This window comes from Pseudonaja textilis, chromosome 3 (genome assembly GCF_049901715.1).
Source record: "Pseudonaja textilis isolate UNSWEBS1 chromosome 3, rPseTex1.2, whole genome shotgun sequence".
Lineage (NCBI taxonomy): Eukaryota > Metazoa > Chordata > Lepidosauria > Squamata > Elapidae > Pseudonaja > Pseudonaja textilis.
This window is the reverse complement of record NC_141992.1, coordinates 161,537,312-161,549,373: the sequence shown is the minus strand read 5'-3', so window position 1 is coordinate 161,549,373 and position 12,062 is coordinate 161,537,312. Positions and strand designations below refer to the sequence as shown.

At 35.8% G+C, this 12,062-nt stretch overlaps 1 protein-coding gene across 1 annotated transcript in view; it reads right to left on the bottom strand.

Moving 5' to 3' along the window:
- Positions 1 to 7,106, bottom strand: part of RP1 (RP1 axonemal microtubule associated) — a 198,798-nt gene extending 191,692 nt beyond the window's left edge. The window contains exon 1 of the mRNA XM_087931244.1: positions 6,966 to 7,106. The gene's annotated coding sequence lies outside the window, so the exon portion shown is untranslated. The remainder of the gene's footprint in view (positions 1 to 6,965) is intronic.
- Between the last annotated feature and the right edge of the window lie 4,956 nt (positions 7,107 to 12,062).

Genomic DNA, 12,062 nt, shown 5'->3' with positions numbered 1-12,062 from the left:
CTTTCCATGAACTTCATTAAATTGTGTTTTATGAACCAAGTGCAAAAATGATTGTCAAACACTAGTAGTAATCACCAAGGAACAATCGGCTGACATAGGCTAGGGCACTCAATAATATGATATCCCATTATGTTGAGATTGCTTATACATAAACGGGGGTCTTTAAATACACATGCCAAAAGAATTTGATTCTTAAAAAATACAAAATACAATTCAAAGTAGAACAATTTACAGTGTAAATTATACCATTCAATATTTTAGCAGCTTTAGAAAAATAAATCAGTAAAGCAGCCAGTAATTGTGTCATATATTCCATGGCAGGGAATAGATCATGAATAGTGTTATGGAATTGTTTTCCTGAATTGATTTGTTCTTTCAAGAAATGATTCTTACTGAGGCTGTTTCTATCTGTGACATGATGCATCAAGACTAATCCCTATTGATTAGGCTTTTATTGCAATTTGATAATACTGAAAGCCTCTATTCTGATAAATTGTGGACTAATACAACACATACTCTTGTACTTACCATTAATTTAATTGTAACAGTAGTCCCTTAAGTCTAATCTGTGACTAATGTTTTACTAATGAGATATAGTACCTGTCCATTTATAAATATAAGATTAAATGAATCTATTCTATTCTATTTCAAGGCTTATATAAGACCTACAACAATGAATGTGCATAGGAGAAAGCAAACTCTTGTTTTGCTTTATGGTCTTTCAGTTATAAATTCTCAATCTACTCCCACAGAGTTGTTGTGAGGTTAAAATGGAAAATAACCATGTTACTCTAAATTATGCACAGGAGAAGCATTGTAAAAATAAAGTAAATCAAATTCTAATGAGAGTCTGGAAAAGAAGAGTGTTGGACAAAGGCAGCCCAGACAATCTGTTAAAATAAAGAGTCTGAATTAAACAGCAATTTAGTTTCCATGGGAACTAAATAGTATATTAATTGCTTGTTGTACTAGATAATTGGGGGTATGCTGCTAAATCTGAAAGAGCAGACTCTTTTCCTTTTAATTAAAGATGAAGCTATCTAGATGTCCAGATACAAATAACAATAGAGAAAGACACCAGGATTTAAATTGCAACTGTCAATATTTTAAATTGTTTATGTGTCCCTGTGGAGTTAATGTCCTGATGGCTGATTATAATTACTGGAATATTTAAAATATGCATCCACTTTGGTTCAGCCTTTTTATTTCTAAATATGAAATATATTAATGTCTTCAGTACCCCTAAGCCGCTAGCCTTCCAGGAAACCTTGATTAGGAGGCTATTCCTCCAATGCTGGAAAAGTGGAAGGAAAGAAAGGACAACTAGCAGCAAGGTTGACGGAATCCCTTGCAGAGATGATGAGTACACCAGTGAGAGACTTCAAAAGCTAGATTTGGTGAGATCATTTTGGAGAAAGTCCATATGGTTGCTAAGAGTCAGGAGTGACTTGATGGACATAATTAAAAGAACAAAAAAAATTAAATGCATAAAGATAATATGTAACTTTTCTTGATTTATACCATTAGAGGTATTAACAGTTGGTCTGTGTCATTTAAATGTATTAAAACTAAACTTAAATATATGATTTATGAAGCACTTCCTGTTAAAAGTATTAAGTGAGGCTGAACAGTGTTGAGTGAGTTTTTCTGACAGGTATTGTCTTGCCAGTTTGCTCTGGTTGTTACTTTTTAAAATGGAAACCTATTGTATATTTTTCTACACAATTTGATGCTGGATTAAGGCCAACAGATACTCAACAGCCATACCAACGCTGTATGAGTCAATATTAAGTTGTTGAGGCCATGTGTTCCAGGTCCACTTCCCTCAAAAGAAGAAGGACAAATCATCACAGCAGCCCTATTTTCAGCCAGTTCCCTAGACAAAGTCAAGAGAAAAGAAACATTTAAACATTAAGAAAAAAAGAGAATCCAATTTGGACTTGATTACTGGTTAGATTATATGACTCTTTGAATGGGGATAAAGAAGGAAGTTAGTGCAAAATTGGTTGGGTTCGCACAGCACACTGCCCTCCATGAACATCACCCTTTCACCCCTAGGTTAATTTCCTCTTCAAAAGGAGAGACTTATTTCTTCATGAGCAATCCATACCCACCAAATCCAACTATTATGGGAATTAATTGTTATCTAATAACACCTCTGGCTATAGCAGGGCAAAATGTATTCCTGAGACTCTTTTCAACTTTCTATGCCTCTGCCATGTGTCCAGCTACAAAGCAATTCCTTATATGTGAAAAATGGATACCGTGTGGTACCATGTACCATTTCTAGACATTTGGAGCTATAAACCATGCATCAGATCAATGTTGTATTACAGAATATTGCAATCTTTCAGTGTTTTCTCCAGACAGCACCTAGTCCCTCCGAAATATCCAGAACACTGAAATATCCAGTTGTGACTTCTGTGTATGCTTGAGAAAAAGCAAGCTAACTTGCCTCTCAGCATTACTGCTTTTATTTTAAAGGAGGAGCAACTCTCAAAATACTATATTGCCTCAATACCAGAGGTGGTATTCAGCAGGTTCTGACCGGTTTGGAGAACCGGTAGCAGAAATTTTGAGTAGTTCAGAGAACCGGCAAATACTACCTCTGACTGCCCCCACCCCCATCTATTCTCTGCCTCCTGAGTCCCAGCTGATCGGCTGGGTCTTCTTTGGTTGCCCTGCACAGGAGAACAGAGCTGGAAAGCAGGTTAGTGGGGTCTGGGGGGAATGGGGATTTTGCAATATCCTTTCCCCAGGAGTGGGGAGGGAATGGAAATTTTACGGTAACTTTCCCCTGCTACACCCACCAAGCCATGCCCACAGAACCGGTAGTAAAAAAATTTCAATCCTACCACTGCTCAATACAGAATAGTAGTGTTCATTTTTCTGTACACTTTTCCCTGCTTTTCTTTTTTAAAGGAAGCTGCCTCCACTTTGCAATATTGTTATCAAAAGAATACATATTTACTAACTTATAAACCATTTGAAGAAAACTGCTCCTGATCCTTTTCTTTGTAAAGTATCCATCCTAGGTTTGGCTGATTTATTCTTTTTTAAAAAGCCTTGAATCACAAAACCTGTTTAAAATTTACTAAATAAGACTAAAGCTAAAGTTATCATGGAATAATGTTTCAGAATTACTTTTCTGCTTTAATAGATTATGCTATGCTGGCCAGAAGTTATGAGTATAACAGAGGATTGAGAGCAGCTAGAATCTGTAGATGCCAATGCTCAAAAACAGGATTTTGATAAGGCCCATGTAGGAATACCAATATGCTTTGAACTTTCCTGCCTTGCCCTAAGACCAAAATCTCATTATAAAGGATTACAATGACTTTGTAAATGCAAAGCTTTAAGCATCAATGTGAATTTGGTATGCCTCAGTACAGAAAAAATTAATTCCTTCCCTGGGCATGTATAATATTTAATCTGAGCACAATAATTTTCATGTAACTGTTATCAACCCAATCATGCTCAAGAGACTTTTCTCATGTATCAGGATACTAAAGTCAATTTTTAAAAAAATCCAGGAACCCTGAACAATTTCACGATCAGTTTACAGTTTCTAAGGACACTGTTTATTTTTCTGTGTTATTAATTTACTCAGTATGATACCAAGGCAGTATGATTCATATCAACAAAACCCGAGAGTATTGCCATGGTGTAAATGATACACAAAGTCAACAGAAATCTCTCCTAGACACGTGTGCAAAGAAAACAAAAAAAAGCCCATAAATGTTCCATTGGATAAGTAAATAAGGGATACTCTTTGAAAATAAATTGTTTCACTGTATGCTATTGCAAAGTCCATCTATGAATTGAACTAAGCAAAATAGTTGCTATTAATAGTTGAATCAATGAACTCCATCATGGTGAGGCAATGCTTCACTATTGTCATTATATTAGCATCAAATCTAAAATATGTTGGCTGCTTTAATGTCTTTTTCTGGAATTAGCAGATTGTGGCCCTTAGTCTACTTCCATGTAGCCTCAGCATAATTTTCAAAAATTCCCAGCAACAGATCAGCTCAGAATTCTAGTAAAGGCAGGGCTGGCTTTAGGCATGTCAGCACCCTAGGCAAAGTTATATTCTGGCACGCCTCGTGGTTTGGCTCATCTTCTGATTTTATTAGGAATTTCAAAAAAAACACCCACTTGTTTCTTCTTTATTTCTTCCAGTGTTTGAACTTACATTTTCACCCTATTTATTCTGGGGAAAATTTGTTTAACCCTCAAATGGATGCAGGATGTCCTACTGCTTTTCACTTTTTTATTATGTTTTTCAGAAAGAAGTCTTTTCAATTTTGGCAGTCCTTAAGATCTGACAACCCTAAGCTAGTGTCTACTTGGCCTTAGCCTAGAGCCAGCCCTAAAATAAAGGCTATCTTTCTCAAAGTCAGGGGTGGAATTCTACCAGTTCACACCAATTCGCTAAAACTGGTTGTTAATACTCTAAGCAGTTCGGAGAACCAGTTGTTAGAAGAAATTACTGGTCTAATCCTGTAAGGAAGGCAGGAAACATTCTGGTGTTGCTTACAGAAACTGCTTCTCTGTTAACTCTTATTACATTCTTGGCAGGACTAGACTTCCCGTCTTAGGAACTTCTCTGGAGTTATTTTTCCCTCCTTTGCTGGTACTTTGCTTGTGTGGAGTGACCATTCAAAGTTACAATGGCACTGAAAAAAGTGACTGATGACAATTTTTCACACGTATGACTGTTGCAGCATTCCCACAGTCATGAGAGGCCAGGCAAGGAGATGCGTGCCTCAATGTGAGTGATATGGAGTTGGCCATGCCCACCAACTAAGCTACGCCCACAGAACCAGTTGTTAAAAAATTTGAATCCCACCCCTGCTCCTAGTTTATTATAAGAGAGAGAGAAAGAATGGGGAAAGGAAGGAGGAAGACAGGGAGGGGAGGGAGGGAGGGGGGACAGGGAGAGAGAGAGAATAAGAAAAAAAAGAAAGTGTCTCCATTGTTGTTTGAGCCTGGCTCCAACTACTCCTTAATTTTTTCATCCCACTAATAGCCTCCAAGAGGAAAGCAACTTTCTAGTAGGAAAATTTTTTTTCTTTACAGTATAGTTTGTGGTTCTGAAGATATCACACCAGTGAATGAGGTGTGATCATCTACTTTTCCCATTTCTTGTCCACCAGCAATAAATCTCTCCAAGTTTACCACTGCCTCTTTTGCCTATTTCTGTACCCACTCTTTATATTGGATGATTGTGCATCTTTATACAATATATGAATGACTGAAAGTTGTTAAAATTATATATTGGGAAATCTCTTATCAGACATCCTATGAAAGCAATTTGGAGGAAAAAAGTAGCTTATTATTAACAGAGAATATGAGCTTTTCAATGAAAAGACAGAAAAAGTCTTATCTTTTATATAAATGTTCAACATTCACTTCAGCCAAGATCAAATACTGAAATAGTCTAAATGTTATGCTGTCTCAAGTTTTCTTAAACCAGTAAAATATAGATAGAATATGTTACTATATACATCATCCTCTTAAGATTTAAAATGAGTGGACTAGATAAATGAAAAAATGCATAATATTACAAAACTATATTTTGTTTCAATATTTGTTTTTTTCTTTTAAAGATAATCAAACAGATGTTTTTCATAAATAAGTATAATTTTTTTTAAAATTCCACAGTCTTCAATTTAAAAAAAGTCTTAAAAAACAGTTTAATGGATATAGATTAGAAAGGCAGAAAAGGTATAATTGTCTGGCAGGAAACTGAGCTGTGATATAACAGAAGCAAAAAGTATAGGTCAAGCCAGGATATTAGAATGGAGATGTAAGGAGCTAACCAGGAAGATTTTGAAGTTTAAACTCTTTCATGAGACATGAGTGGAAATATGTGGCCTTCCAGATATATCTCTTCATCCCTCATCAATGCCAATGCTATGGAAGATGATATACTTTTGATTTTGAGCAACAAAAAAAAACCTGATAGTGTGATTAGTTTGAACAAATTCATCTAATGATTACCCAATCCATGAAGAATTTTCTTTATGAGAAAACTTAAGCTAACTAAAACATTTTAAATATATAATTTTAAGACAGATGTCTTCCTTTGCCCTTAAAAAATTTACATGATAACTGCCAAATCCTGTGCCACTAGTATTTATTCCTAAAAAAGTGAACATGGATTAATTGCAGGTCTCACTGTTTAATTATGCTTATGTTAATGAAGAATCTGGTGCATTAAAAAAGAAATATATTTATTAGTTGTTAAAAAAGAATTCTAAAAAGGGAATCAGACTATGAATGTCATATTATTCTTTCTCTAATACATTACCTTGGTGTTTTTCATTTTCAAATCTAACTATCCAAGTTAATAAACTTTAAACATGTATCAGGGAATTTATTATCTCTATCTCTTTCCAAAACAAGTTGCTCATATGTTGAGGGTAGTTCATTGTCCATAGTCCAACCAAGCTCCATACCTCTAGAAATCTGACCATATGGATAAAAATAAGAAAAGTTATACCAAATGGCTAATTAGCAGTTAAGATTGTATGGTCCTCAGTTTTGCATATGACTTGAAGCTAAATACCATCAATACCATCAAAGTGTCCTTTAGTAATTCTGAATCAAAGACTACATATTTCAAATACATTCAGTATAGGACCTTCCTATATAATGCCTTGGTAAATTTGTAAACTCTTGCTTTACATAGTCTCTATCATGCAACAAAATTGTTCTTCCTGTTAAATCAGAATTATGGTGTTTAAGATCATGGAAAGCTTGTTTGCTATATTTTAATCTTTCAGATTTTCAATAATTTCAAGATTTTTAAAGACTGAAGAACTGTGTTAATCTGATCCTGTGCAAAGAGAAAAATCCCTGAAACTTCTGCTACTATACTATTTATCATTAACTATGGAATAATCTACTTCTCATAAGTTGGGAAAAAAACCTACTGAGTTAAATAAACAATATTGTACCTGACATCTCCTGGATGGGCTGGAAGGATGGACCACGTTCCTAGAGTTCTTTCAGATGGTGAAAAGAATGAGTAGTAGGACTCTTTCTCTAAAATCCAAGTTCGAAGATCTGGTCTGCTGCTCTCAACATAATTAGACTGCTGTTATATATAAACACTCTTCTCCTGAAAAGGAGTCTAGCTATTGATTTAGTACCAATCACAGCACTACCTATTGTATGGGTGCTATAGCAACAACAAACAAACGTTTGACAACAGAAGAGCTATGCATTGTTTTCTGATGATTGTGCAGTCTTGACATTCATGTGGTACATGAATTAAATATGAGAAGGTTGATACTGTCTGAATACTGACCCCTAATATCCTCTTAGACTCTCTAAAAAGATATAGTGATGACCTTGGAAGGGAGGTGCTATTATAGGAGATATATTGGAAATGCATAGTGGAGGTTGTTCTTGAAAATTATGCTTAGTTTGGTGAATGCCTGCCAACCATATTTAACACGCTGTTCAATTTCCTTTATTGCATCTTTCCATTGAGATCCATTGGCCAAAGTATAGTGGTCTACTACATTTAGTTCTTCTCCAGATATAAAAACTGGAAATTGGTTGGTCACATAGCAAGAACAACTGATGGCAAATGAGCCAAGGCAGTCATAGAATTGAGCCCACTTGATAAAAGTGTCCATGAAAGAGACTTAAAACAAGATGGATTGATTAGATCAGCAAGTATTGTAGGACCAATTGGCAAAAGAAAGCTCTGGACCATATTGGTTGGAAAGAGGCCTGTCATCCTCAGTGGATAGACGATAGCTAAAGCGATGATAATGAATGGAAATGTATTCCTGAGAAAGTGGAAAGCATGAGAAATTCAAAGCAATCCCAATTTTATTTTGTTTGGTGTATGATGGGGAAGAATAAAATTCTGATAGGCTTTTGAGATTCTCTTATTATACCCTATCATAATTATGGAGCATCCCAGGACTCTTTGCAGAATCTGTGTTGTGATCTGGCCTAATCAAATAGCTGGTATTTAGTAAAGGTTACTGACTGTAGTAAAATAACTTCAAGCAAGTGTGCTTGGAACTACAAGAAAGAGTCCCACCACCACCACGATGCTGTGATTTATTTATATATTTACACCTCACATATGTGTGTGACTCCCCAAAATTGATAGTCTAAATTATCATCCTTATTCTGGCTCTGTAGCAATAGGGTGCTAAATTGATGGATATCTCAATACAATCTCCTCTTGTCTGCTCAACTAGGAGAAAGAATGCATGAATTATGGTGCAAATCTTTCTATTTTCTGTCTTCTATTCTATTCTTTCCTTTGTTTTTAGAGCTTTCTGTCACTTTATGTGGGGCCGAAAAAAATCTGATTACTGAACAAGTTTTTAATGGAATACTTAAACTGACAAAGAGCTTGAGAACTTTGGGGATTTTGCTCTGTCCCTAGGTTCCTCACTTCCCTCCATTGCTTTATAAATGTACCTCTTTTCTGCACTATGTTGTCATAGCCATACTACGGTTGCATGCGGTGGTGGGATTCAGCAAGTTCGCACCACTTCGGGAGAACCAATTGTTAAGTTTCTGAGCAGTTTGGCGAACTGGTTGTTGGAAGGAATCATTAGGGCAGAGAACCGGTTGTTAAATTATTTGAATCCCACCACTGGTTGCATGTAGCGAGAGAGGAGAGGCAATCAAAAGAAAATAGCATTGAGAGACATGGCAGGGCTTAGATACAGCTAAATATTCTAAAACTATGATTTTTAAAAAGAGGAAGAGCAGGACACTCTAACTAAGAAAAGAAAAGAAATTGTAAAGCATAAATCCATGCCTATGGAATTATCCGAAAACAAGTCACCTAACCTACATGCACTAAACAAAGGCTGCAGTGCGGCCTAGAAAAACACCTTGTTGCTATGATGAGGCATTTTCAGCAGAAAACCATTTTTAATCCTGAACACAAAATGGGCTCAGAAGACTGGTTTAATTCTAGGATGAAAATAATAATTCCCCAATGAGTTATTACCTTGATACAGTTGATGAAATAGTGGTTGAAATAACATGTTTAAGTAAATACATACAGTACTTTGTCTGGGTTACTCACATCTACAAATATTGCTCAGTCTTCAAATTAAAAGTATTTTATTCCTTCTAAAAGAAGATTCTCTTTTAGGGTATCTGAGGATAGGCAGCTAACTGTGGGCACAGAGCAAAGTGCCCAGCATTCATAGCTCAACTTGTTCTCTATCTCTTACCATCCCCACAGACGCAGCATGAATTTCTTAACCAGATTACTTGTATGTTGAAGGGTGACCTGAGAAGCTAAAAGCACTGTGCAATTTATATTAGCAGTGAAAAAGAAAGGAATTCAAGTCATAGGATCTTCTGCAAAAACCCACACTCATTTATGTGTGTTTCATAAACCAGATTTACTAAGAAATAATAAAATCCACAATATGAAGCCCTTTTCATATCTTAAATTATAAGTATTCCATTCTAAACTTTTCACACTTATCATATAACTATAAAATATATGGTATTCGCAAATAATTCATTATTTAAACAGTATATCTGAAATGCTGCTCATAAGGAATGTTCAATGACTTCTGAAGGATGCATCCAATTAAGACCAATTTTAAGACAGAAATAATTGCCAAAATTTTCATTTAGCAGCAGACATCTGTTTTATCCTTTTATAATTCCACCTGCGCTTGGAGATGATGCATAATAAACATTTCTAATTTGAGCATCATGCTTTCCGGAGGCTACATTAATAAAAGACACAACAGAAATAGGGATCACTGTGCTTAAAGAGTACAGTACTAACCATTAATGTTATTGCTTTCTCACCATCATACTCTATTGATGGTAGTCTCATGCTTTAATAGTTTGGATCTGTACTTACGTCAAGGTTGATGTTGGTATGCTTCAGGTCCAATGAAAGTACACAGGAAAACAATGTATACATTATATTTTTTATTAATGTCTCTTCTTATGCCATGACATCTGCAGTTATAATCATGAAATAGTTCAGATAATGAAATGAGAAGGAGGAGTAACCCTGAAAAACAGACAGAAAAAACACATCTGAGGCAACAATCAGACAAACAAAATATGAGTTTGGGACATAATATAATTTGAGAAAGCACCTCATACATGACTCTCTGATTCCCTGATTCTTTATTCTTAACAGAATAAAGGCATGAAGGGAGGGAAGCACATTCATAATTGCAAGTTTCTGTTACTACAACCTTATAATAACAATGACATAAGATTCATTACTTTGATTTCCTAGTCCAGTCTAGCTTGAAGAGCTGACAGGTAAGATCACACAAAACACTACAGGGATAGTGTATAGGATGTGTCCAAAATCCAGGACTCCTAACTGAAGGGAATGAAATTTGGGGAAGTTATGGGTAGGTCAGTGTTACCGCCTTTTGCTGTTGTGCTGGGCTGCTCCCGGGGTCACATGGTCTTCATTTTCAATGTTCCGTGACCATTTCCCAGCCAGTCTAATAATACCTCTCTTCCTTCCCCACCCAGCAGCAGCCACTTGCCTGCCTACTTGGCAAGGATAGGGCAGGGTAGGTAGCAGGCAGGCAGGCAGGCAGGAAGAAAGGAAGGGAGGTGGGGGAGGGAGGGAAACAGGAAGGGAGAAAAGAAAGAAGGTGGAAGGAAGGTTTCCCTGCCAGCTTTCCACTAGGAAATTCAATGGTGAAATCAACAAGAAGTTAGAAGTTGCTCCCGTTCTCACTGGCTTTTGCCCACCAGTGCTCACCCTGCTACTCTGAAACAATGACCCAACAGGGCACAGGTTATCTAGTATATTTCTAATTCTGAAAAAGGGAACAGGAAAGGAACTAGGAAGTATCCTGTCACAGAAGTAACAAATAGGGACTCCGTTAACCAATTTTCATTTTCACTACCATACCTAGATGTTGAGCCATTAAGTTCAGGTGACTGTCAGGTAGAGCTGAGCATTTGGCCTGAAAATGTAACATTTCAGAAATGGCTGCTAGTTCAGTTCAGATTAATTTCTCCCTTGTGAAAATAAAAGTAAGAGGGAAAATATATCATGAGATTATCTGAACTATTTATATGAAAACTACAGGTTTTCTACATTTTTTCCCCAAATTTACCACTTTAATAAATGTCTTCCATGTTTAATTATTTTCTAGATTCAATCATAGGCTCAGTTAAATATGTAACTACAAATCTTGATATATATCTGCATATATATATACGTTTAATTCTAAATAATTAAATTAAATATTTGGCATTTTCTGTTATTATTGCAGGATTAACCAAAACTGCAGCAAGTCTGCTCCCTGCTGGGCAAAAGTAACATGAGCTTACTCCACAGGAAACAGATGTAGCTAATATCTATGATCTACACAATCACAAAAACAAGGCAGCAGTGGGAGGGGGGAGATTTCCTGTCTGGATATACTATGTAAATAAATAAAGTAGGATAGTTAATCATCTGATTAAACAGAGTTCACAAGGTCTTATTTTTTTCACAACTGTACTTAAGATCTTAGAAATTAGAATAGGTTAGAAATAAGATATGTATGTGTGTATAAATTGAGTAAAACTGCCAAACAATTATAAATATAAACAAATCTAGTTCTAGGTTTTTAGCACTGGCACTTTCTGTGCACTATTAAGAAATGCAACAGATATGCCAACGAGCAAGGATTGTCAGTCAAATCTTTAGTGCAAACTGTTATAACTAACAGAAATCTAGGGTTATACACAGATCTATCAGGTGCAAAATTGCAAGCAACCACAGGTAGCAACAAAACTTTACTGTTTCCACAGCTGCACTCTGCCATCTAGTGCTTATCCAGATTTTTACCAAACTCAACTACAAACTGAAAGGTTCTGAGTTGCAACACACTGGAGAAAGTGGTTCAGGAAATTCTACTGGGTTTTACCTATGTTGTTGGTTGATCTTTTCATCTAGGTAATAGCATGCTTCATGTGACTAAACATTCAGATGTCTGATTTGATTGTGCTTTTCAGAATATGAAAGTGGTATTTATTTAAAACTGGTATTTATACTGTATGCATATAGTTACTGAGTAAAT